This window comes from Zonotrichia leucophrys, chromosome Z (genome assembly GCF_028769735.1).
Source record: "Zonotrichia leucophrys gambelii isolate GWCS_2022_RI chromosome Z, RI_Zleu_2.0, whole genome shotgun sequence".
NCBI lineage: Eukaryota > Metazoa > Chordata > Aves > Passeriformes > Passerellidae > Zonotrichia > Zonotrichia leucophrys.
In genome coordinates, this window is record NC_088200.1 from 6341754 (window position 1) to 6369202 (window position 27449).

Below are 27449 nucleotides of genomic sequence, written 5' to 3' on the forward strand. Positions count from 1 at the left end.
GTGACATTGCTAGATACTTTTGTTTAATAGAATTTTAATGCAAACCTCTGAGTGAATATGACCTGAACCAACCTACCTTTTAAAAAATATCTGAGAATCTTAGTGTCATTGATTTAAGTTTCTCTGATTCATAGAGTATCAGGAAGTATTATCTATCTTTTCTTATAGGCATCTATAAAGAATCATAAGGCTTAATTAATGTGGATCATTTTAAGAGCCTTAGATTAAAAGTGATATGCAAGTTAAAAAGCACTGCCATTAATGTTTATGTTCAATGCTTTGCAGCCTTGCCAGCTGGCTTTCTTTTATTTTTTCATTTACTTGTTTTTATAGGGAATTAGTCATAGAAAAAAAGAAAAGGAAATAAATGGTGATACTTTGGTAATTTCTATATGTCACAGATTCCACACTGTTTCACCTGATGACCAAAATACCTAAATAACCTGGCCATTACACACCATCATTTTGATGCTTGTTTCTCAACAACCATCTTTGCAGCCTCAAATAAACCTGGGCTCTTCTGTCTCTGTAGCAGGCATCTGCAAACCTGGTTGAGTGGGATCCCTTCTTTATTGTCCAATATTAATTCCCGATCATTTATAAGCTGTTCTGCAGCAGAGCTTTGAGAACTTCAGCAGAGCTGTATGTTGCTCAGGGTAGGAAGTAACTGGGTGTTTCTATCAGCTACTCATGAGAATCCACAGAAATTCAAGTCCAATTTCTTGTTTACTTATGCATCATCATCAATCAATGATCATTCTTGCCCTAAACAATTAAAGAACAAAAATATTTGAAAGCATGACAACTGAAGAACAAAAAGTTATATGCAAACTTCCTTTTAAAGAAAATCCAGTGTTGCTTCTACTTTTTATCTTTTTTTTTTCTCCCCAAAACATCCAATTTGGCACATATTTTATGGGTTTTTTTTTCTTTATGAAAAAAAATAAGACAGAAATTTCCCTGCCCTTCACATTTTAGAGGTTTTCATTAAAAGCAAGATATTGCCAAATGAAAAATGGCAACACTTTATTTGTACCTTTCTGACCATAGGGATATTGACCTGCTGGAGTAAGTCCAGAGGAAGCCACCAAAATTATTAGAAGGAAGGAGAAAGGCAGATAGCAATGGGGTTGTTCAGCCTAGAAGAGAAGGCTTTGGGGTCACCTAATTGCAGCCTTTCAGAACCTGAAGAGAGCCTATGAGGGAGATGGAAAATAACATTTTACAAGAGCATGGAGTGAGAAGACAAGAGGGAAAGGACTCAAAGTGAAAGAGAGTAGGTTTATCCGGGTATTATAAAGAAATTCTTCCCTAAGCCTGGTGAAGAACTGGCACAGCTTGCCCAGAGAAGCTTTGGATGTTCCACCTCTGGAAGTGCTCAAGGCCAGGCTGGATGGGGCTTTGACCAGTCTGGTCTAGCAGAAATGGGGGGTGGAACTTGGTGACCTTTTAGGTCCCTTCCAACCTAAACACATTTATGATTTTATACTTCTGTGTTTCTCTGAAAATAAATCCTTCCTCTTTGAACTGAAACATTGCTGAATTCACAGAATTAACTTTTCCTGCTCGGATATAATTTAGCTGACAATCTGTCCTTGGTACCTTTGCACCTGAAAATCCAAAAAACATTTGATATTTAGGAAAGAAGATAAGGACTTGTACTTGAAGACAAATCCTTACTTTCCTATGCATAGGCATCCAGGACTTCTCCTTTCTTTCCTCTTAAATGAAACTTGATGGGGGAGGCAGAGCTGGAAAACCAAACTCACTTTTAGCAATGACCCTGCAAGCCCCTCGAGCCCCACTGGAGGCCAGATCCCTGCAGCTACTTCAAGAGAAGGGTGTCTGAATCATTCAGTAGAGCACAAATCTCATTTTTTTACTTGCTATCTCTCCACTTTAACCATCTCACTACCAACAGGCAATCTCTTTGCGAACATCTTGCTTAGGCCATGATTGTGATCTTACTGAGATGTCTGTCCATCTGTCTTGCAGAGGGAGAAGTCTATTGATTTCAACATTATAAGACATTTTGGGAGGTCTTGTTAGACATTCACCTTCATAGCATTTGCTTGAATTAGGGTTTTACAGTTTCACCAGAAGATTGAGATTTCAATCCAGAAAAAACTACTAAACATCCTCATGAGATGGTTTTTATGAACCATCAAACTCACAGTAGCACTGAATTAAGAAATTATAGGTGGGAGGAGCAATAATTAAATGAATTATTTGACAATTAGGACAATAATTAAGAGAAGCACCTTTCAAGTACCTCCTTTGAAAGAACTGCTCTTTCACCCTTCCTTTGCAGATATAAAAAGTGGAGTCAAAGGTTGGACTTGATCATCTTGGATATCTTTTGCAACTTCAATTCTGCAATTCTGTGAAAACCAAAAAGAAAAGAACAATCTTGATCTGGCACAAGGAAAAATCTCTGTGCTTATATGTGTGACATTGATTCCTGACAACCATTCATCTACACTAAGTTGCACCATGTTACCCTTGTTTCAAAAATCTGAAACATCTTAAGTGATCTTAAGAGACACATCTTTAAGCAAGAGACACATCTGAAGTGTCTCTTGCTTAAAAATTTCAAGTCCCTGCTGAGTTTCTCTTAATGCTTCTCACCTGCCTACAAATACTCTTCTCTGCTCACCATTTTTTTGCAGTCAGATGCTCCCTTGTATGATTACTGCAGCGAAGAGGAAATTTTTCAATGTCTGTTGACAGTGTTGTCAGTAAAGACTGATTTATTGAAACAAAAACTTTTCTCAGAAACTCAGCATATTTAGCGGATCTTAGCTGTATCAGGAAAGAGTCACGGCTGCTCCACAAAATTCAATACTTCAATAATGATGGGAGACTGAGGTTCAAATACCTGGTTTGTTAATTTCTAACAACAGACTGTTTGTTCCACATCATAGGAGGGCTTCAGACACTGTATACCTGCATTAGTCTTTCTAGGTAATTGTACTTTAGGAACTGAAAATATTCATCAGCTAGAATGCTTGGTTGTTTCCTATCCAGTTCTTGCCATGAGTCACTCTCAGGACAGAACTTCTAAACCTTCTTCATTTGGCAGTCTGTTTTTCTGATATGACATGCTGAAAAAAGGAACAATATGGAAAACTGTGGGCTAGGTCCTGACCTCAGGCTCTATCTTCAACAGCACCAGAAAAATCAATCTAATTTCTCCAAAATTATACAAATGAAATTGACAAGAGAACACAGCCTTTTATCTCTCCACATATCATCACTCAGAACTCCCCTAGTGCTAGTGCCACCACGCTGCTACTGAGGCTAGATCATCAGGGTGAAATGAATTTCCTCAAGGTTTATTATATGATCCCTGCTGAAATGGGCAGGAGCAAGGGCACGGAGCTTTCCTTTCAGAGGCACAGATCTCACAGTGCTGCTGTGGCCTCCACACTTTCATCAGTCTAAATTATTTGATACAATTTAATTAGTCTAATCAAAAGGCTCAGCAGTTCTTGTAACTCTGCTCAAGAAAGAGGAAAGGAAAAAAATCAGTGCTTTGTTTACTTCCAATGTTGTTCCCAACGCATGAAGACACACCAAAATAACTGCTGTTTATTTTACAAGATGGAAAAAATATTGAACGCCCTCTGGTTATAGAAGCCATTTTCTTTTGGGATTACAAGTGCAGAGATGAATTAGGTACACTTAGGATCAATATCTGTTTCTCTTCTCGGCTCAAGATGGGATTTGTCAAAATTCGAGAGCAGCTTCTATTGAGTGTCAGCTACAAATCCTTCCAGTACTGAGTCATATACTCATTGAAAGTTGAAATATAAATGGCAAAGGGCTTTTTCAGCTACAATGTCCGAGGTCAGAATGGTAGATCACCTTTCTTCCTTCTTTTTAATGAGCTTTGGTTTGATGAAGTGACCTTGCAGGTCTGGAATCTAAGGACGTAACGGGTCTTTACAAGCCCTGGCTGTGTTGGGTTCCATGTAGCACAGCTCCAGGAAGCAAAAAGCACAACACAGAATAATTGAGCATTGATAAGTGAAAGATATGGCTCATGCTGGGAAGATTTTATCTTTTGATACAATAATTTTATTTTTTTTAATTCTATCAATTGAATCTTAAATGAGGTCTGAATGTGAGGGGGAGAAATAGCTGTGGCTACCAGGTTTCAGCATGGTCAACAAGCTTCAATCTGCTGTGTGCAAGTCCTTGACTTTGAATATGGAAAATGCTTCACTGCTGAGAAAGTCCCTGGGAAAGGAATGCTCTCACGTTTAGAAGAAATGAAATCCTAAGGCACAGCCCAGAAATCCAAGGACCTTGAAAGCAGATCGTGCTCCATCACCTATTTGGAAACAGGAATAACCTCTGAAGTCAGAACCAGTTTGAAGAATCAAAAAGGCTCTTCTTTCAAGATTGGATTTTGCTTTTTGGAAAAATATATATTTTCTGGAGGAACTAAATATTCCCAGGTCCCAGTTGAACAGAAGTATGATCTTGCCATTTGCATTCTTTACCAAGAATAGCAAAATCCAAGCAAATATAATATAGAACCAATTTTAAAAATTAATAAAAACATTTTAAAATAAAATAAATAAAAAATAATTAATATTAAATATAAAATTCAAAATATAAATATAAAATATAAAATTCAAAATAGAAATATAAAATATAAAGATAAAATTAAAATTACTCAATTCTGTAGGAATTTGAAAGGTTTCTAAATTTTTTTTCTTTTTTTGGGATATATGTTCAGTATTGACTTTATGAGAATGCCCTTTGGCTTGAAATATCTTATATAAGTGTGATCAGCTGCTGCATGGAGAGTGAATTTACTAAATAATTTTAAAGACAGACTTTTTTTTAAGGGCATATGTGACCATCAAATTTTGTGCCCTGGTGTTCTGTGTAACACTATAAACACTTGTCTGTAAATGAAGAGACAGAAAGATATTTCCCTGTAGGATCAATTTGCATGATTGAAGCCAATGCTGAATCATCTTTTCCACTTAGGAAGACAGGATTCATACCTAGGCGATCTGAGGGTCACAAGCCACTCTCTTTTCAGAGGAGGCTGAATTTGCAGCAAGTGCTACATTGGTGCACCTCCAATTGGCAATGAACATTGAGTCTGTGTCTTGTGTATGCATTATTACCTTAAAGAAATTAGCCAGGGAATTTGGACTGAAGGAGCTGATTCTCTTTGTTAAGTGGAAAAAGTACTGTATAATTAATATTGAAGCCAGTAACAAAGCAAAACTAGGCTTCTCATCCTTGAAACTTCACTGACTGGAAAAATTAGCCTACTCTCCCTCTCGCTCACTCTCTTTTGCTCTTCTTTTTTCTTTTTTTTTTTTTTTTTAGTCATAACTTGCTGAAGCACTCCATAATACCCTTTAATCTCCTTTAATAACTACCCTACCCTTAGATTTTTCTAAGCGTCTTTTTGCACAGCATCCACAAATCCAAGAATGAATTGCCTTTAAGATTGACTGACTGGCTGATCTCTGAGCTCTGCCAATTTACCAATCCATGGCTTGCTCTTGTGGTGCCGTGGGTTCATTGTGGAACACACTGAAGGGTGGGTGGGGAATGGGGAAAGGCATTTATTCCCTCCTGTAGAGCCACCACCTGCACTCAGCTCATCTGACTCAGCCTTCTGAGTTGACAATAGCACTTTAAGGAGTCCACTGAAGTGAAAGGCAGGTTGACCTTGCAATGTCCGGAGATAGCAGAGCAATTTTTGCATCTCCATAAAGGTGTAGAGTAAGATAATGGAGGCAGAATGGTAAAAATAACTGAGTTTATGGCCCTGGAGTTCAATGACTACAATTTGTCTCCCTACTTTTCAAGAGGAGAAGAAAAAAAGAAAGAAAGGAAAAAAGAAATCAAAGAGGGAAGAAAACTCAAAAAAACTTCAAAAAAACAAAAAAAAAGAAACAAGAAAGAGTGAAGAAAGAAAAAAAAAGAGGACAGGAGACAGAGAGAGAAGGAGAGAGAAAGAGAGAAAGGAAGGAAGTGCAGAAGTGGGGAAGGAAGAAGGAAGGAAGGAAGGAGGAAGGAAGGAAGGAAGGAAGGAAGGAAGGAAGGAAGGAAGGAAGGAAGGAAGGAAGGAAGGAAGGAAGGAAGGAAGGAAGGAAGGAAGGAAGGAAGAAGGAAAGGAAGAAGAAAGAAAGAAAGAAAAGAAGAAAGAAAAGAAAGAAAGAAAGAAAGAAAAAAGAAAAAGAAAGAAAGAAAGAAAGAAAGAAGAAAGAAAGAAAGAAAGAAAAAGAAAGGAAAGAAAGAAAGAAAGAAGAAAGAGAAAGAGAGAAAGAGAGAAAGAAAAGAAAGAAAGAAAGAAAGAAAGAAAGAAGAAAGAAAGAAAGAAAGAAAGAAAGAAAGAAAGAAAGAAAGAAAGAAAGAAAGAAAGGAAAGGAAAAAAGAAATCAAAGAGGGAAGAAAACTCAAAAAAACTTCAAAAAAACAAAAAAAAAGAAACAAGAAAGAGTGAAGAAAGAAAAAAATAGAGGACAGGAGACAGAGAGAGAAGGAGAGAGAAAGAGAGAAAGGAAGGAAGTGGCAGAAGTGGTGGAAGGAAGGAAGGAAGGAAGGAAGGAAGGAAGGAAGGAAGGAAGGAAGGAAGGAAGGAAGGAAGGAAGGAAGGAAGGAAGGAAGGAAGGAAGGAAGGAAGGAAAGAAGAAGAAAAGAAGAAAGAAGAAAGAAAGAAAGAAAGAAAGAAGAGAAGAAAGAAAGAAAGAAAGAAAGAAAGAAAGAAGAGAAGAAAGAAAGAAAGAAAGAAAGAAAGAAAGAAAGAAAGAAAGAAAGAAAGAAAGAAAGAAAGAAAGAAAGAAAGAAAGAAAGAAAGAAAAGAAAGAAAAGAAAGAAAAGAAAGAAAGAAAGATATTTTTTCACCTTTCCTGACTTTCATATTTTTCTGAATACTCATGTTAGTTAAGGTGCTTCTGCACAAACAAGGAGTAAAATGGACATTACTGGTTTTAATATATTTTGATTCTACATTTTGTTCGTCAAAATGAATCCATATGTATTGTTGGTCATATTTCATTGTTTCCTTATCTTTTACATTTCTTGTTCAATTTCCTTTGGTATGTTGTAAAACAAACATTTTCTTGTAGGGACCTCACTAAATTTTCCTCAATAAGTTTTTTGTTACTTCGTTGCTAGACATAAACTTCTTATGAAATCAGCTGAAACAGAATTCCAAGAAAAAATGATCCAAATACAAAATTCTGTCCATAACTGTACTATAGTTCTAAGTTGCCAGGAATCCTGTGATCTACATTAATTTTGGATGTGATTCAATACTTAGTTCTGCCTCGAAAATGCAGCAGCAAAATGGTGGCATCCAGAATGCAAGTAGTTAATACCTGCCATAAAGTTTGATTCTCAAAAATGTGTGACAGGTGGCTCAAGACAGTAGAGAAGCAGGAGTGCTAAAATCATGATATATAGCCAGAAATTATTATATATGCAGATGGTCCAAATAGGTGGACTTTCTTCAATTTCCTGCTTATGATCTCTGATGAAAAGAGCTTTGTTTAAAGCATTGAGTGAATAACACGAGAATACAGATGTAAGAGAGGATATCTGAGCTAACAAATCCTGTTCACTGATACCAAATGTAATTACACTTTATAATACAGTCTGTACATTTATTATGTCTCACTTTGAAATTAGTCCATTTTTCAAAATAATTTCTTCTGTTATATTTATTATACTATTCAAGAATATTTCCTTTCTTTTTGTTAGAATATTTTATAGGCAGATTTAAAACATCTGTGGTCAGTGGATCAATTTTTATTTTTTTTTAAATTGTCTTTTCTAAGCAAAAGTAATAGATGTTTTGTTTATCTGGGAGTTTCAAATTTTGCTCTAGCCATAACAGTCAGTTCACATTTACCTAGAGAAAGGTGGGTAAATATATAAAATATACACAGACAAAAAGCAAACAAACAAACAAAAGCCCCACCCAAAACTCTGCTCTCATATTGTCTAAAAAAATTACCAAGTCGTGGTAGAACATGAGGTTTATAAATCACAACTCTGGTCATGTGTCACTTCATTCTCTGCCAGATTGCTTGTCTGGTTAAGTCAAATGATATTTGGCACTGGGATATTCAGCATCTGTACTTTCAATTATATGTTATGAAGCTAAGTTAGTTGCCAAACATTTTTTTTTTTCTGTAGTCCATAAACTATTAGAAGTATGTCCAAAAATTATATCCAGATTTGTAGGTGTTAGGTGAAAAGTAAACCACATGAGAAAGTGAACAGCACTTTAGTAAACAGACAAAGTTAGAGTGCTTGGTAGCCAGAACCAAAAAGAAGAAAACAGAAATTAATAAGTGTACCTTAAGTATTTGATCAATCCAAACACAGATTCAGAAATAAATTAATCAGTGTAGTTCTGGCTTGGAATAAATCTTTCTTGAGCTGTGTCCAGATTGTTAAAACAGGGAGTTTAAGCCAGTCACACAACTGACAAAGAATTATGATGCCTATTTAGCGATATTTAAAAGAGGTGTCAAATTAGGAGGTTCTAAATTAGGAACTTCATCAGGTTAAGTTTTCTCTGGGGTCAGTGGAAGAGGGAAAGCTGCTCCATAGACTCACTAAGCACATGTGAAATTTGAGACACCTGCAGCCGGTGGGTATTTTTTCCCAGTTTGATCAGAACAGGAAACAGTGGCAACTATTCTTTTTATTTGACCACCTTAAATAAGGTAAGCAGAGCATCCAGGTGGGGCTTTTTGTTTACCTTTTGTGGTTTTTTTCAAAAATATTATTTTTCAAGAAGGTTAAAATATAGTTATGTGCAAATATTTGATGGTAAACTCGCCCTTAGAATAGAATCTTATAAATACATAAAGAGACCTTTATTGTTTCAATAAGAGTTGATCTCCAGCAAAACTGAAATTTAGAAAAAAGTCCAGATGTAGCGGAAACCTTGTACTAAAAGAATAGAGGAATAGGAATTATTTATATTTTTAATTAGAGAATTTTGTTTCTTTTTCAGATTTTTTTTCCTGAGGGGGAAAAAATGTGTTTCAGGGCATTGAAAAAAAAAAAATCAGAGGTTTGGAAAAGGTCAGATCAAATTAAAAAAAAATCCAAAAATAGTCAGAAAACTCAGAGAATTGGTTGAAGAAGTAAGACGTTTTCAGATGAAGAGAGAAATTAAATCAACCAGAGCAAAAAACCATCTTAATATCTTAAATAAAATCCTGAGGGTTAATTAAAGAAGAGTGTAGCACAATTAGCAGGCTTAAAATACATATGCCACAGCTTCATGAGTTTTGTGAAGTGAGTGATTATGGATAATTAATGACAAAGAAAACTGATTGGATTCAAAACTTAAGCTTTCCTTGAATATTACTCAGAAATAGCCAATTTATTATGAAAGAAAAAATCTTACCTCATTTCTGTATACTTGATAATTATGTTTCAAAGAAGTTTTCAGAACATCTACCTGTGACAACCACAGTGAGAACAGAGGCTCACTGTCAAAGAAACATAATTTCAACATAAAAAATGGAAAAAAACCTCTTAGCATGAAAAAATAATTTGTCAGTTTGTTTTAATTTTCAGCTATCTTAATCAAAATGTCCAGTAACCTTTAAAGGTATATAAGAGTTGTTAGTAAGAGATTATCTTATTGAACAGGAGGAAAAAGTTGGTTTGTCTTTTAACATGTTCTGATGATAGCCCACAGACATTTTGTAACCCATTGCTCAATTCTGAGAGATTCCCTCATCTTGATAAGCAGTCACTTTATTTTACGTTATTATGACTAAAACCAAGCAGCACATATACTGCCTGTAGTTCAGTTAATCTATATTTTTGGTTTCAGATAGTTTTAATATTTTCCAATATTGAAAAACTGAGTATTACTAAGAGTAAGGGGCTTAGAAAAAAAGAGACTAAATCAATAATAAAGTTGTGGATTCCTTTACAAATTAAATTGCTAATTCTAAGACAACCAACAAGATTTGAGAAACAGAGGAATTATATAAATAAAAATAAATTAATTCAGATTTTTACATAAGTGACAGGCATGAGATCCACTGACTTGCATATTACACTAAAAGAAAGGAGACAGATTTATTTCCTTACTTTTATTGTTGTGTGTTAATGGACAAGCTGCTTCACTGGCTCAGTTCTCTCTCTGGTTGATTATATTCAGACTGGCATTCTTCAAGGACATGCATCAATTCTGTATCTGCACAATGCCACCCTGAAACCAGTCATGGGCTTTTAGAAGTGACTGAAATATAGATAGTAGGAAAAAAAGGAGACTTACATCTCAGCTGTAGTGGAGTGGGTTTAGTGTTCTGCAATGCTTGGTTGCTTTATTATTAATTAACAAACAGCAGCACTATGTTCTTTCTTTCTTTTCCCCTCCTTGATATGGGTTGCAGCATGAAGGCAGCTCCTACCAAAACCACTTTTTAATTTCATGGTATAAATTGGGGTTTTTACGCTAGTTAGCAAAAAATAAACAAAGACTTTCTGAATGATTGAAATGGAATTTCTGAAGGAAAGAGCAACAAATAATTACACTTCTATATCACTAATTATTATTGGTAGCTTGAACGAAATTATGTTTCTGGCCTATAGAATTTCTAATCAGTAAAGTCACAGCATCATAATATGATCTCTTCAAACAGATTTATTTTTCAGATGACTGGTTCCTAATGCCATTTTGGCATTGCACAATTCTGCTGTTAGTTATATTTGTCTCCTGCCTATAAATATACCGTTTTCTCTTATTACAAATTATTATTTGTATCATAGTAATGAATAGAAACTATAGTCACGGGTTAAGGGTGCAGTGCACAACGAATTATTATAAATGGAATTTAGAAACTATCCCTGATGCAGATGTTAGAATTTAAGAAAATTATGTAACATTTAAATATACTACAAGCCCTTGTTTGTAGCCATGTTTACCTACTACACTTCTTCCACATATTTGTGAATGTCAGTGGAAAATAATCAAAGCAAGAAAGATGGGCTTGGGGCATTTTTACAACAAAGTAAAGAAATTGCACCTGGGAGGACTCCAGTTAATGATGCAAGCATGGTTTCATCATGGTTACCTTTAGACAGTCAAAACCTTTAATTTAAAAGTCTGCATACCATAGGTCTTTTCTAAATGTGAGAGATTCAACATTAAAGCTGCATGTAATATTCTCATTTATGTCTGTCACTTAGACATAAACACAGAGAAACATCAGGGATTCATATCAAAGTCATCCTTCATGATAAAGATTAGTGGGATTCATAAGGGTCAGTCAAAAATTAAATGTTGTTTGTGTCCCTTAATAAGGTAGTTCAGCCCATTTTAGTTGCAACAAAAACCTCAAAGTTTCCCACCTGTAAATTCAAAGATTTTCCTCTATTTCTACTGAAACAGAAAGTTATACCTTAAGTATGAACCTCATCAAGAATGAGGAGATGAGGGTAAGCAGAAACCATTGAGACTAATAAATAGGGAAATGGGATGGCTGGATAATAAATTTTGAGATGGTGAATGATGATAGGAAAATGGGAAGACTAGCTAATAAATTTTGAGATGATGAAAGATATTATGCCTTGGAATGACAAATATTTTGAATGCAAGACTTGTGTACTTAGACATTTATTGAAACTACAAGGACCCTTTTTTTTTGCCTCCATTCAGATCTGTTTAAGAAAGGGAGAGCCAACATCACATTAACATGAGGGTGAAGTGAGGAGTGACAGAGAGGTGGAAAGACATGGGCATGTAAACAGGCTGCATCCTTTTAATCACATCTGATGAGTCTCTGGTTCACCTCACTGAAAGCTGGTACAAAGGCAAAAAAGATAACACAGATTGAAAGACTCAGCTGATGATAAAAAATATTCACTAAAAGCTTTCAATTAAAGGCCTCGTGTGTGAATATGAAATTCTGACAAAATGCTGGAGATTAGGAGGCTTTTAAATAGTTTTATACAAGCTGGGAGAGTGAATGCATTTGGTCACTCACAGAGACAATGCACTGGCCAAGCTGAATAGTGTTTCAACCCAATCCTCTTATCTCCTTATTTCTTTGGCCTGAGGGTGTGTGGGGCGAATAAGAGGAGCAGAAGAAAACTGGATTTGCATGGGGCACAAACAAACTCTTTTAGTGAGAGGTGCTAGTAAGGAGATGGAAATGGGTGCTCTGCTGTGCTCAGCATGAAGGAATACCACAAAGGGCTTCGTGTCTCAAAACCTGTAGCACAGAGCTCTTGCCAGGTGGAAAAGCCAGCACTTTGCAGCAGTGCAGTGGATGCTATAAATACAGATTGCAAACTCAGAAACCTTTCTGAAGAGCCTCATCAGAAAGGGAAGCAAATGCTGCCAGCCATTCCCATACAAATTACTGTACCTGGCTGGGCTACAGTATACTAAACAACTGCAGAAAGCAACAAATCACCAGTCTGTTTGTGACAGGTCATCCCAGCTAAATCAAGTTGTCATTTATTTTTGACTTGCTCTTGCCCCAGGATCAGTAGCTGTTTCTTTCAGGTTGAGACTGGAGCAATTTGAAAGTGCAAAAGCCTATTAGAAAAAATGGCATGAAGGGTTAGTTATAGCAGTGGCGGTTGCACTTTGTCATCTGTAGTTAACCCTTTTGCCCCAGGGCTTCAGAGACTTTCTGTATGGTTCACAGGTCACTCAGAAGCTTTGCTGCAAGTAAGCATTTAAAGGTGAAACCTGGGAGCAAAGCTGTCATAAAGGCATGGGGGGAGTTGGTGCGTGTGGCAGGGGGGAGTTGCTAATCCAGATAATATTTTAAATAGAAACAAGCTCCCTGGGGAGTGGGGGGAGGGAAATAAATGTGCCTCTTGTGTTTGGTAGCAAAAAATACCAATCACTTAGGGAAAGCAGACACTTTAAAGCAGTGTTCCAGTTGTTTCAGATGGAATTTTTGCATCAATGTTGTCTTTTGTAGACTTACACAAGCTGTAGACCTCGGCTGAATCCTGAGCTCAGTTGTATCAGGGTCTATGAGCAAAAAAGTAAAAAGCAATGTGGAAAATATTTGCATGAAGTTCTCCCCATTTCTTCAGAAACAAGAGTATGCAAGAGGAAGAGAAATGGGTTGTTCTGTAAGGAAACCAAACTCTTCTGTGGAAAGGATTTTTAATTAGATATTAGGAAGAAATTCCTTACTGTGAGGGTGATGATGCACTGGCACTGGTTGCCCAGAGAAGAATGGAGATGCCGCATTCCTGGAAGGAATGGCCCCATGCCAGGCTGGAAGGGGCTCTCAACAACCTGGTCTAGTGCAAGCTGTCCCTGCCCATGGCAAAAGGTTTGGAACTAGATGATCTTCTGGTCCCTTCCAACCCAAAAGATTCTGAGATTCTATGCTCATATGGTCCAGCCTCATATCCAGAAAACCACTATCTTGGCCTCTGTGTATAGAGCCAAATATTTAAAGAAAAGGTTACTGAAATCATGGCTACACTGTTTTGATTTAAACTGGGCTATCTGCAGAAGACGCCATTTATCTGCTGCATTTTCTGTTTGCTTACTGATTTTTTTAATTGTTCTTTACAGATTCAGCTCATACCAATGGCAATATTAGGAGAAAATTTCCATCATTTTCTCATTACTGCACTAAAAGACGCCCAGTCCAACTTGCTGGTCATGGAAGGGGTTGAAAAAGCAGGATTTAGAAAGGAATCAGATGTTTTCTGTATGTGACTTTTTGGCCACTGGGCTGGCATAGATACAGAGAGCTGTAATAACACCACTACCCTCCAAAAAAAAAAAAAAAAAAAAAGATTATTTTTGTGCTTTTGCTTAGTCTTGTCAAGATATGAAGACGTACATTTGAGATGTATGGTAAGACTGAAAAAACTATTCCAACTAACACACTCATTGTTTATTATTATGTTTTTGGTTTTTTTTTTGCAAAAAACACTTGTTGGAAGGGCTTACCTTAACAGGGCTAATACTCTGTTCTCTGCCAAGAGATGCAGCCATTCCAAGAGACTGCGTGGCAGTAATCACTAACAGTGTCAGAATAATTACAAATTTGCCCATGATCAGTGTTGTGGGGTTTTCTGCCTTTCTTTTTCTTTTTCATCAGGCTTCTTTGCTACGTATAAACATGTACAATTCTGCCCCTTATTCTGCCACTTTCAGGTATGGGTAATGTCTTGAATATCCTAATCTGAGTAAAGCATTTCCCTTTCTCCCTTCTATTTCCAAGAGATCATGAACACCTTACTGAGGCAGTCCAAATGTCCAAACAGTTCTCCTTATGGCCTCTGTTCAAATTTGCTGTAACTTTTCTCTCTCATACCTTTTTACATGCTCTTCCTATATTCCTTAGGCATGTTAAGTTTACGTTCAAATAAAACAAGGCTGACAGATTTGAACTCATTTCTGATATTGTGAGGAAGAAATTGTAGATAGAAAGGAACCTCTGACAATTCAGAACAAAGATATTTTTCTGTTGCAAGCTTGGTAATGGTGTGAGTTCAACCTTAGTCTCTGCTGAATTGTTAAAATGTGAAAGGCAACTTACCTAAATGGGCAGTGAATGAGGGGAGCTGGATGTACCGTGCAAGCAAAGTGAAAACTATCAATCACCATCTATTACTTCACTCTTGGTATTTGAGCAGTGTTTCAGATGTTCTGGAGAGATTAGCTCAGAGTAAGTAAATGCCAAAATGGAAACTGTCTACACATATCCATCCAGTGTGTCAGCCAAGCTAATCACAGTGTGCTTTATAGACTGACCACTTCGGTCCCAGCTCTATCAGGGATCTCTCAGACATAAATTTAGCAAGGTAGATGAATCTGACTTGTCTCAGTAGAAAGTTCCATATCCTTCAAGCAAGTCATCATGCAGATAAGGAATGAAGATATCTGACTTGGAGATTTGACCTTCTAAATAGGCAAAGTAAATTAGAAGCTACAAAGATTTCCTGCAATCATTCCCTGGATTATGTCTTGATTTCTAATACTTCATGGATCACAGGTTGAGAAGAACTGAGCTAGCTTAACATGAAAGCTGTCATCTAAAGCAAAACATAAGCCATGAGCCCACTCTCTGAATTTCACACATGATTAGAGGGGATATCCTCAGGCCTCAAAGTAAATTCCCAGTCATTTTACAGAATCCTTTTAGTATACAGTTCCTCATTCCTCATATTAATTTGTAGCTTTGAAGAATATTTTGCTTGAGAAAATGGGACCTCTCTTCTGGATAAATCAGTGCAAATTCCAGTTTAACACAACAGGTTCTCTTTCCACCCAGTTCCAAAGAAGTAAAATGATACCTGATTGCTCTGAGCTCCTTCAAAGCAATGGTCCTTTGGATCTCTCCAAATGGAGGAATGGTCAGCCACTGCAATAATCTAAACATAAAACAGAATCAGCATGAAAACTATGAGCTTTTCTTATTCTGAATATGGTGCAATAGGCAGAGGGGGTCATAGAAGGTTAAAGGCAAATGTTTTCTCATGCTGAAGAAAAACCACTACAAGTAATCACAGTGACAAACCTTAGGAGGGAAAATGTCAGTTACTAAGCAGCATCCCCAGGAGTACAGGAGAAACCTTCCTTGCTCAGGTGAGATTCCCTTCTCATTCTGAAACAGAAAAGAAGGCAGCAGCAGCAGAAGAGGGACCATCAATTGAAGCAGACACTACAAAAATAGTCCCAAAGGCAGAGACAAAGAGCAGCGGTGGTGTAACCTAAGACCTGAAAGGATAACAGGGATAGAAGAGTTGTAACATTACAGCAGAAAGTGGTAAAAAGTAGGCAGCATCCATACTAGCAGAAGAAGGACACAATTTTACAGGCATAAGAGAAGATGAAGAGATAGATTTAGCTGCAAGTACCCAAAAGAAAGGAAACAAAAAAGTCATTGAACGCAGCAAGATACAGCCATTAAAAACAGACATATTTTCTTCCTCAGAAAGAAGATGTTTAGGGGTGTAGAAGATGCAGGAACAGTTCCAGAAGAGGAAAAGAAAAAAAAAAAGCAGCGAAAAAGCAGGACCCCACCTTCACAGACACAATTCCACTTCATGGAATTGTTCATGTTCTTCATTTTCTCCAAATAATTATAACAATCCCACTCATGATGTGAAGCATGAGTTCAGAATTACTATCCAGCAACTCATATAAGGAACATGTGACAGCTAGGAGAGCCCCCAAGCTGTATTTGAGCAACACATGCACTTCTAGATCTTCCAGCCTTTATCAAACTCCATCTGCAAATTACTCTGACATTTGTTCCTTTGAAAAACAGGGAAGTTGAAGCATGAGAAGCAGGAATAAAACTGACTCAAAGTCAGAAGTTTTAGAGTAAAGATAAGGAAAAAATGACAGTTTATCCAAGTCCAAAATCTACGGAATTATATACTCCTCATAAGAGAAGTGTAAAATACTGCTGACTCCTCATCAAAGTGTAAATACAATACAGCAAAGTGTACAATACAAAGATGAAAAAGTGTGGTCCCTCTTTCCCTCTGCCAAACATGCAGGATTTGTATCCATGCTGCATTTGTATGCCTCACTGTGAGCACAAACAGACTCATATGTGGTTCATTTAGTAAATACAGACAATAGATAAAAATACAGTGGCATACAGGATGTGAGAATGGTTCTAGGTGAGATCAAGAATTTATCTATTTTTTAATCAATGACAGCTATGATATCACAAGGTAATTGTATCCCAGATAAGAGAAACATAATTTAAAAAAACCTGATGCTCCAAAGATTGACTGTGACTGCAATTATTTTTTAAGGTACATTTCTAATACATTAACTTACATCCAGAAAAAGAAAAGCATTTAAACCATCTGCCCCAGCTTGGGATTTTTGCTTTGTTTTGGCTCTTGTTTCATTGTTTGGGTTTTTTGCTTCAAAATCAGCATATAATGATTTAGCCATTACGTATTTTTCACAATCTGGGGTTTCAGGCTGATGCTTCTGTGTTTGGAATTCATCCTTTCTTATGGATGACTCTATTCATGACAAACTGATATTTTCAGAAAACAGTGTTTTAAAGTTGACAATTCTTTGAGTCTTTCAACTGACAAATTTCAATACTCTATGAATAAAGTTAAATAAGTTTTTTATTTATATTTATAGCTAAGAATATCAGAATATTTGTTGTTTCATATGAAGCTACTCTAGGAAAAAAAACCCCAAAACTTTGTGACCACATTTCCAAATTTAAGCAATGCAAATGGCTAAACAAGATTGTTTTCAAACTGACAGAAGGCAAGCAAAGACCTCCAGTGAAAAATTAGCCATCTAAAATAGATGTTTTTTTTTTTTTTTTAGTCTGTTCCTCTGAGGTAGAAAACACTGGTTTTTACAAATCAAAACTCACTATGAAAACATATGACTTTAGCAGAACTTCAGGCTGGATTGGATCTACAAGAGCGAGTGACAGCTCCCCACTGAATATATGATTCAGTGCATCACCTTTCTGGAACTGATAAAATCCATCTCAAGTCCCTTCTCTGTCATGTCATAGAAGAATAAGCTGGGTTGGAATGGAGCCACAAGGATCATCAAATTCAACTTCTGGCCCTGCAGAGGACACACCATGTGCCCAAGAGCATTGTCCAAATGCTTCTTGAACTCTGCCAGCCTTGGTGTTGTGACCACTGCCCTGGTGAGCTGTTCCAGTGCCCAGCCACCCTCTGGGTGTAGAACCTTTCCTAATATCCAACCTAAACCTCCCCTAACACAATTTTAGTCTATTTTCTTGGGTCCTGTCACGGGTCACCAAAGAGAAGAGACCAGTGCCTGCCTGTCCTCTGCCTCTCACAAGGAAGTTGTAACTGCAATGAGATCTCCCCTTACTCTCCTCTTCTCCAGGTTGAACAGACCAAGTGCCCTCAGAGATCCTCAAGGCTCTTCACCATCTTCTTTTCCTCCTTTAAAAGCTTTCTAATACTTTAATGTATTTCTTATATTGCAGTGAGCAAAACTGCACACAATATTCAAGGTGATGTTGAACCAGTGCAGAGAATATAGCTCCCTGTTCTCTGAGGCAGATACACTACTTTATATAGAGTCTCTTTGCCACAATAACTTAAAATATATATTCAGGATTCTCAGAGGATCAGAGCTAGAGCTAGGACTTGAATATCTTTATTTCAGGCAGTGAGCTGTATGACCCATTGCCAAACTATGTCTTGCTAGAGTATGCATCCAGTGTGTGCCAGTCATCTTGGCTTGCTCTGGCATCACCTGCAGCACAGGTGAGAACCTCTAAGGGTTCAACAATGTCACCCAAAAAAGCTGACTGAAAGTGCTAGCCTGCTTGAGAAGCAATGCCCCGTTTAGCTAATGGGGCATTGCTTCTCAAGCAATATCATAGCTAATCAGCTAATGATAGCTGAGATTAATTTCATCCTTGGTTCTATATACTCTGAAGAAAGTGACACCGAATCCTTGCTGGAGGTTCAGAATGCTGTGGGTTTTTTATTCTTCATCTTCCTCTTGTCACATATCACCTCATTTTCCAGCAGTAGTGAATGCACAGAAAGGCTCAGCACACCTGAAAGTGCAACTTGGTGCCTCTTGCTCTTCAGCACCCATCATATTGCTCTATGAGATGTAAATATGTGACCTTATTTTGAAAGGAAAATCCTTCCTAGCTGCTTTTCAGCTCCATCACTTATGCATTATAGACTTTCTACTCAATTGCAGCATAATCTCATAGGAATTTATTATGCATCCTGTATATAAAACAGTATGTACCCTCTACAGAGAACATCAAAAGGTAGTTAATAGAGATGTTAAATTATTATTGGTTGAAAGCAGCTGATGCCCTAGAGTAATCAGATTCTCTCTTTCTCTCTCTCGCTTCATATACCATATATAATATATACAATTAATAGTGCACATATATCAGTCGCCGAATAGATCTCTATAAAGTCTGCTCGAATGTTAGAGGAACTGATGTATTAAACATGTGGAACCAAGCAAAGGTGTCACAATAAGGCACATTACAAATACCAGCAAAAGTGTTGATGGATATGGCAAAGGAGAAACTGCAAGTCCCGAGGAAAATAATAAAAAAAGAAAAAAGCTTTATGTTATTTCCTGCACTCACCATTTATTTGTAGGGGAAGACAGTCAAGGTGCTGCTGACTGGAGTGAATAGCTGCACTGGTATTTATTAATGGTCAGGAGAAAATGTTAAATGCTTACACTGAGCTAATTACTTATTGCCAAAGATCAAGAAAAAGTGTAATTTGGAACTTACTACACAATGATTAGATTAATTGAGATGAGATTGAATTAGAATTGCAGTCTCTGGGAAAAGGTTCTGAAATAGGAACCAGGAAATTTCTTCAATGCTATGGATGTAGTATGAACTGCTGCCTAAGTTCATCCATCCCAGCTGATGATGTCCTATCCAGAGTCTAATTTCTCCTTTCAGAGAGTTGACTCTTTCCAAGTGTTTATTCAAAACACACCAGCATCTCAAACACACCTAGAAACTTAATATAGTGCTTACATTAGTAGTAAGTATCACTGATAATAATTAGAGCAATTGGTGAGACATAAATATTATATACAGATTTATAAATTTTTCTTTAAGAGGTAATTGAAAATTTTGGAATAAAATTAAGTTAATTGAAAAATTAAGATGTAGGTCAGTGGAAAAGAAGATGATGGTTCAACTAAATGACGTTAGAGATTTCCAAGCTTAACAACTTGTGACTCAACAATAACATATTAAATACATATATTCCAGTAAATACTTAAGGTGGAGAAAATACTGCAACCCACTGAAACTCAGGTATCTGACTCCTCTGGTCTGCATCATGATGTACATTTGCCTTGGGTTTTGCCCTGCTCTCTTCTGAATTATCTGGGCCTATCTCACACCTGAAGGCTCATCCCATGCAAATCATATTGTTGTCATCAAAAAACACCCTAGCAAGATGAAAAATGAAAAAGACTTCCTACCTGTTTCACTCATTAATTCCAGAGGGTAAATCAAAGAGCAAGCTTGGACTCAAGTGATATGTTTGTGTTAACAAGGCCCATCATGGGATTCTGTGATAAATGATCAGATGCTGCGTTATACACTGAGACCTGAAGTGGACAAGGGGTGCTTGAAGGCTACCACCTTTCAGAGCAGATCTCTGAAAGACCCTCCTAAAAATCTTTCTTGGAGCTCTGAATGTGATGCGGGCTGTGTTGTGAAGACCTGGCAGACCTAGCTATAAGAACATATTTTCCTTAATATTCAGGGGAAATTTCAAACTGCAAAAGCTCTGGTTACAGGCCTGAAGGAGGAAAAGGGGGTGAACAGGTGGGGAAAATCATCCTTCCCTGTTTACCTACAGGTTTGGTATGATTATTAATGGACTCCCAGAGGTAAGGGCAGGAGAGCAGCCCTGAATATACATCCCACATGATCCGCATTGCATTTGGTTTTGTTGTGCCATATGCTGCTATTTCAATAAAGAAAACTTGATCCCTCTTCCCGCTCTCAAAAAGGTCATCTCAGGAGCACATATTGGGCATATGGAAGTATGTCCAGGTTTAGGTACCTCACCCACATGAGCAGAACAAACAACACTGTGACCAGCATAACACAGAAATGCTTAGATCAAATTTTCTTCTGCTCTGGGCAGATCAGTTGTTATCTCTGTTTTGTGCCCCACATGGGGTGTCAGTGTAGGCCGTCATGGTGTAGCAATGGTGTTTTCCAATTTAAACACCAACTAAAATCTGCTGCCATTCACTCCCTCTCCTCCTCCAATTGGAAGCAGAAAAGACAAAGACTGTGGGCAACATAAGAAGAATTTACTGGAAACAGCAAGGAGGTAAGACAACCAGCAGTAACAGGAACAATATTAATAACAAAAGGTGTAAGACAAAGAAGTGGTTTACAGGGAAAGTCCTTACATAACAATCAGCAAATACCAATTGGCTCTTCCATGCCCCAATTCTTCCTGAGTGGAAGGAACTCCACTGTCCTGGGAAGTGAGAGTACCATTCCCATTCCCTCTTCCTGACAATGACATGTGGAGGTATCAAATAATACTGGTGTCCTGACCATATCCCCTCCTATGTATTGCAAAAATTTAACCCTGTCTTGGCAGAAAACAGGATATCAAAGCACAAATTTAATACTAGATGTACTAACAACACACTAAATGCCTGTTCTTTATAAGAAAGTCCAGCAACAAAAGTGGATGTGGACAGAATGTGCTCAGGTCAAACAATATTAATAATCCATGCTGAAGGGAGATAAAAGGTGGATTGATGTCATCTAGATTGAGACATGCAGTGCAGATATCTACATTTGACTGCAAGGAAAGAAATAGGCATGAAATGGAGCACATGTACTAAAAGTTTATCTTCAGGTACTCACATAGTCAGTGAGGTTAAACAATAAACTCAGCTGCAGATGTCTACCTTGCAAACCTCTGAATGAACCCTATGTGCTGTATCAAATGACACTATGGTCAAATGTCTTTGTCCAAAAACAACTGAATTCTGTTTCATTGGTGAGAGTTCCACCTACCTTCACTTTGTGGGATAATAATTTAAAAGGTGGAACAAATACAACTCTTGAAAATCTGGGAATTTTTTAAAAATTTGGAGTTGTATTAGAGTTCTGTTTGTGGTGTTTTTCTCTTGTATATGTAACATATGTTTGGTGTCTTTAAACACAATTACTTTTGTATAATAAAAGTGTTGATTTGATGATGCAACATTTTCTGCAAGTGTGTTTAAGACAGTTTATGTTTTCATAAGTTGCAATGAAACTCAATTATGTATGTGTAATAAGGCTCTTGATTGTTACACTTCTACTTTTCTGTATAATGAAGCCAGCAATTAGAATTTGGTTGCTCTATGGCATAGGAAAACACACTTGTTTTCTAGACAAAAGAGCTTAATGAGCATCTTTAAAAAAAATAAAAAAGTGTTCCAAAAAAAAAGGTCAATAATTCAAACATGTAATCAGATTTCTTAACAAAAAGGATTTTCTTCTGGAAAATATAATAACTTCAATGGGCAAACAGTTGAGATTACATTAATACACTCATTCTTGTGATTAGAGAAATTAATAACAAAGTATTTCACCAATAAAATTCTTGCCTTTACATTGTTAACTTACAAAATGTCTTGAGTGCAGGTGAGTGCACACAGTTTGTATAGTAATAAGCCCTAATCACACATATTAACATCAGACTTTTTCTTTGGGCAAGAACTGTGCTTCCAAAACAAATTTCCCAATTGTCTTTATTTACCGTGCACTGGTTTGGCTTCTCTGGCAGTCTTGAAGCTTGGCAACTATTCCTTTTAGGTTAAATTGGACCAGAGGATATTCCAGGAGATCTTCAGAGGCACCACTCCTGCAGTCTGTGGGTTCAGACTACAGCTGACCCAAGGCAAACACTCTTGAAGTGTCTATGCTGTGGCCATCAGGTTCTAAACACCACCTGTTTTCCTTACACAGATTTCTTTTGTTTACCTTATTAGACATTATAGATAAAGATAATATCTCATCAAGGAGCTGATTAATGATTTTCTAGTAACTCTCCACAGTGGATATTTATTTTGAGTTCTCAACCTTTTATTAAAGGGCTATAGAGTCAAACTGAGTCCAAACCAACCCATTAGAACCACAGCTTTCTTGTACCATATGGCTCCCCTGTGGCCATTTATCAATACTGTATATGCACAAACAAAAAATATCTGAGCAAGTTTCAATGAATTTTGATGACTGGCACAGAGCCAGCAAGGCTGGGAAAAGAAACTTGTCACCTTGGAGTGCAGTGGGTGAGACAGTAGAAGAGGTAGGACTCAGGGAGTGTAATTATAGTAATCTAAACCTGATAAACAAACACTAATTCAACTGTCTTAAACTTTTGTGCAGTCTAGTAGAGAAATAAGCAATTTTAGGGTATGAGATGGCCTGTGACCAAATAGTTTCTCCTTCTTTCCATTGACTGCAAGGGATCATTGGTGACCAACACAGATGGAAATCTCACATTTAACCCCCATGAATGATGTCCAAATTGTCTGATGATCAGCAAAGCAGACAAAAGCCATGAGTATTTTCACCTTCTGGTGAAAGGAGAATCCTAAAACGAGAAGTAAGAGAATCCTCAACTCAGATAGGTAAGTGTTCACTTGAATGACTGAAGGCTGAAACAGTCAGTGGCACATCTTGTTTTGCCTTTAAAGAAATTCATGTTTCACTATTAAAATTAACACAGAAAAAATTATGAAAATGCTTTCAGCGCACATTGTTCCAGTATCACAATCACACACTACAATCAATGTGACTTCAAATGAACCTATAAGAGAGTCAAGAGAGTCTGAAAGACTTTTACACACTAATTTGGATCCACTCACAGCAGTTCATAGAGTCAGACATTTCACAGGTGGAATACTGTGAATACCTGTCTAAAATATACTTTAATTTTTTTCTTTTTTTTTTTTAATTTTAAAGAAGAAAAAAACCAAAGAAAACCACCAAAACATAAGGAGTTTTACTATGTTGCTCTGATATCCATACTTTTCAGGAAAAAAAATGTAATCACTGTATTGTAAATGTATTTCACTACAGCTTAATTTGTCTTTGAAAACCAGCTTTTTTAGTGCTTAATAAAAACACCAATAGAAATATACTCTGGCTTAAGGTTGTCTTTGGGGTTTTTTGGTACTGTAAAATGCAAATTACTTCCAAATCCTGAATTAACTGATTTTAAATAATTTCCCCTATTTTTAAGTAGTTTTATAATTGTGCTTGCATTTAATTATGGTCTAAGAGGAGCAAGATTTCTAATTATAGTATTTTTCTTAAAAATATTGCTGAAACCACTCTTTTTCTAAAAAGGCCAATTGCTTTGATATTCTCTGGTTTTTTTTCCTTTTTTATTTTTCTTTTTCAAATCACACTACAGTGCCTGACATAGCCATCCAGGGTGGGCACGTGACGTCACATTCTGCCTCCTTTGTGCTTTGATAAAGGACCTAAAACAGTACAAAGGAAACCCCCAAGCTTTGAAAATGTGTAAGTATTTACTGTTACTTTTCAGGTTTTAGGGACATTCAGGTGAGATTATACTGAGCACCACACTGATATTGGTGAAGCATGGAAGCAGAGGTAGAGCCGAGGAAGAATTTGTGGAAGGTGAGGCTTTTTCACCCTGTGTTGCCAAAAAATTTGTGGCAGCATAAGGCAGACCTCAGGAAACTCTACAAAACAAGATGTTACTGTACCTCAGTCGGGTAGCCCAAGATACCTTGGGAAAGCAGAGATGTGAATCTCATGGATCTCATGAGCCAAAACCATGCTCCAGGGCCAGGGAGGGTGCCTGGGGTATTATTACTTGAACTGACCAAATAAAACTGATCATGTCTGCATGTGTGCAGCAACTGACCCACCATATGGCAGTGTCATCACAGCCTTAAACAGGTGTTTGGGTTTGGGTAAATTTAATTTGGGTCCAGTCCAAAAGATATTTTGGAAGCACAAACATGTGTTAAACTGCTTAATCCCTTTACACACATCCACACACATGAAGCACACGGATTTCTTTGTTGTGGATTTTCCATAATGAGCACACAGCATGTTCTGGGTTTAAGTCCAGTCTGTGCCTGCTCTTTCACAAGTAAATGCAAGAAACATATTTTAGATGTTGTTGGTTTTTTCCTTTTGCTTCATCCTCTTTTTTTTTTTTCCTTCCCTGCCATCTGGGTTTCCACAATTAGAGATAGGATTCATCTCAACTAACCTTCACTGTCTGAAAGGTGAATGGCCAAAAATAATCACCTAGGGTCTCTCTGCAGTCAGCAGAGAAAAACAGACAACTCCAAGAAGTGATTTGTCCCAACTTAAGCCAGATGTCTGACACAGACAGGACAAATCAGTCTCTGAGGTGCCCATTTCTCTCCACTGAATATAAAAAGGGTCCAGTTATCTGCCTTGGACCAAGTATGTAATTTTTGACAATAACAGTGTGTGAAATAAATATTGTCCTTAGCATCTTATGATGCATATTATTCTTTACACACTAGAGTTAAGTACTTATGTGAAAAGGATTTCTTGTACAGGGACTGTCCTAAAAACATTTAATAATAGGGAAAATGGAACAGATAATGCAGATATTTAGAATTAAATAGAAAGTTTAATCTTCAATTACTGCAAGACTGTTTGTTTGACTCAGCAATACAACTACACAGGTGTAAATTATTATGATTAAATACTTTACACCTGGAAATATACATGCATCTTGCCATCAAAAAAAAATTCATTTTCCATTTCCTTGCACTTGGCCAATTATATATATAATGATAGTAACATACAGTATAAATTTTGCATGCAGATTCTCATTAAAGAAACATCTTAACAAGATATTTTAAAGAAATTGCATACATACTTTGTAAAAGTAATATTTTCAAATGAGAGTTTGAAGTCAAGTCACATGAAAAAATAAAGTAATTGCGCTCTTTCATAGTGGAAGGCACATGGTCAAATAAGACTTTATATGAAAAATTATTCCCTTTAAAAATTACTCTGTATTTCTGAGAAGCATCTTCTGAAGTACTGTGATAATAAATTACTCTTCAGAGCAGTGTCTGATTTAAAAAAGGCTTTCTTAACATACTGCACCTGAATGCAGAAGACATTAAAATTACACATCTTATACTAAGATAATATTACTAAGTCACAAACTTGAGTACTCAAAAATTAGTACAATTATTGTTTTTTTTAATTTGAAAGGGTTTAACATAAGCTAAGTAATTTTCTAAGAAAAAATGTTCAGTCCTGAATAAAAGGGAGAGCTTGTGCCAGTTATATCAGTATATAAACTGATCCATCAGGTAATAAAGAAGAACATTCAAAATGTTCATCACATCTTAATACAAAAATTTTTCCCTTTTAATAGGGAGTTGGGGTGCATATAGGGGAAGAGCAGGAAGAAGAAGAGGCTGAAAGGAAAGAGAATGAGTTTGTATTCCTCTCAAAGAGATTTCATTGAAACATTGACTCTGACCCTTTCCTTCTCAAGTGCCTGTCAGGGTGGAGTTTTTGCATTGATTTAAAATAAAAAAGCAGGAGTCTACTGCACCAATTTATGTGTCTACATGATCTAAATGTGCTTCTGCCCAGTGAGTGTAAGGCAGTCCTGAACTGGCCACCTCATACATAAACCCCTGTATTTTGAGAGATGAATTGTACTCTCTCTCCTGGCACTAATGGCATTCTGATGGTTCATTAATGGTAACAAAGGACTAAGCCACTGCAGTGAGCTGAGGGTTATAAAAGTCTGCAGATGCTTCCAGTGCTGAGAGCCAGTTAGAAGAATGTTTACAAAGTCTCCCCAACACAGGGACATGTATGATTGTCCATTCGCAACTAACTACCTCAAATAAGACACCAGATGCCTTGAACAGCTATCAGCAGCAGCTTCCTTTCTGTGAGGTATAAAAATGAAATGAACAGCTGGGGTAAGTTTCTGTTTAATGAAACATTTTACACTTTTTAAAGTATCCTTCCCACGCTGTACACATAAAATTTCCCTCCTATCTCATCTAGAAAATGGGAAAATTCTTCCCAATCCTATGTGTCCCTAGTGTGACACTTCAGAAATTAAATAATAATACCCTCCAATAAGTAAGTGAATGAATAAACAAATTTCCAAATCTTATTATTACAAGCAGTTGCACCATTAAGTAAAGTCCAAATGCTCCTTAAGGAATAATTTCAGATAAAACTGTGTCATATCATATATATTTTACCTTTCCATCCATTATCCAACATTATAAAGAAGCTCTTCTGTTTCTTAATGCCGTGATTTTCAGGGCATGATAAAGTGGCGAAATGTGTGTGTCCATATTTTGTGGGACTTTTAATTTAAGGTGTTTGCGTGTCTGTATCCGAATCAGTGTCAGGTTTTGTCCCTGCAGAGCATGCAGGCATGTGCTTCAGAGCCACTGGCTTCAATAAGGGCTGGGTTCTTATTGAAGTAGCAGGCTCTGAAGCACATACCTGTGTGTTTGGTGAATCAATAACTTGTGGGCACCCAGCCCTGCCCCAGAGGTGCTGGCTGTTTCACCTCCTATGGATCCTGCTGGGAGCAGAATGGTAATCTACCGTGGGAAGCACAAAGATGTTGAAAGGATGCTTTACTTTCCAGACCCCTGTTAAACTCCCTTGTATCATAAACCCTTGTCATCTTCTGAAACTACAGCTCCTTCAGACGTCTGCCAGTCTGTGGCAACTGAACTTAAACTGTGTATGTATTTTCCTCATGGCCCCATGACTTGTAAAATATGACAAGTGATGGAACCATCAAGAATACAAAGCCTCAGGAGACATCCTGCTTGCTTGTGTGTGTATGGGCATTTATTGCCTCAGAGTGTGTGTGTGAGCACATTTTTATGTATATCCATGTTTTTCAGTGTTCTCTAGTACCTTCCT

General features: G+C 37.0%; 1 long non-coding RNA gene across 2 annotated transcripts; it reads right to left on the reverse strand.

The window, feature by feature from the left end:
* Positions 1 to 3611: 3611 nt before the first annotated feature.
* Positions 3612 to 24367, reverse strand: LOC135459781 (uncharacterized). Of its 2 annotated transcripts, XR_010443096.1 has the most exons (9): positions 24245 to 24367; positions 22264 to 23100; positions 15522 to 15608; positions 15298 to 15375; positions 14541 to 14650; positions 12960 to 13006; positions 10105 to 10255; positions 9407 to 9491; positions 3612 to 4336 (listed from the first exon to the last, which is right to left on the reverse strand). It is a non-coding gene; the product is annotated as an uncharacterized LOC135459781 (long non-coding RNA). The 2 variants fall into 2 exon arrangements; XR_010443097.1 differs by lacking the exon at positions 14541 to 14650.
* Positions 24368 to 27449: the final 3082 nt, after the last annotated feature.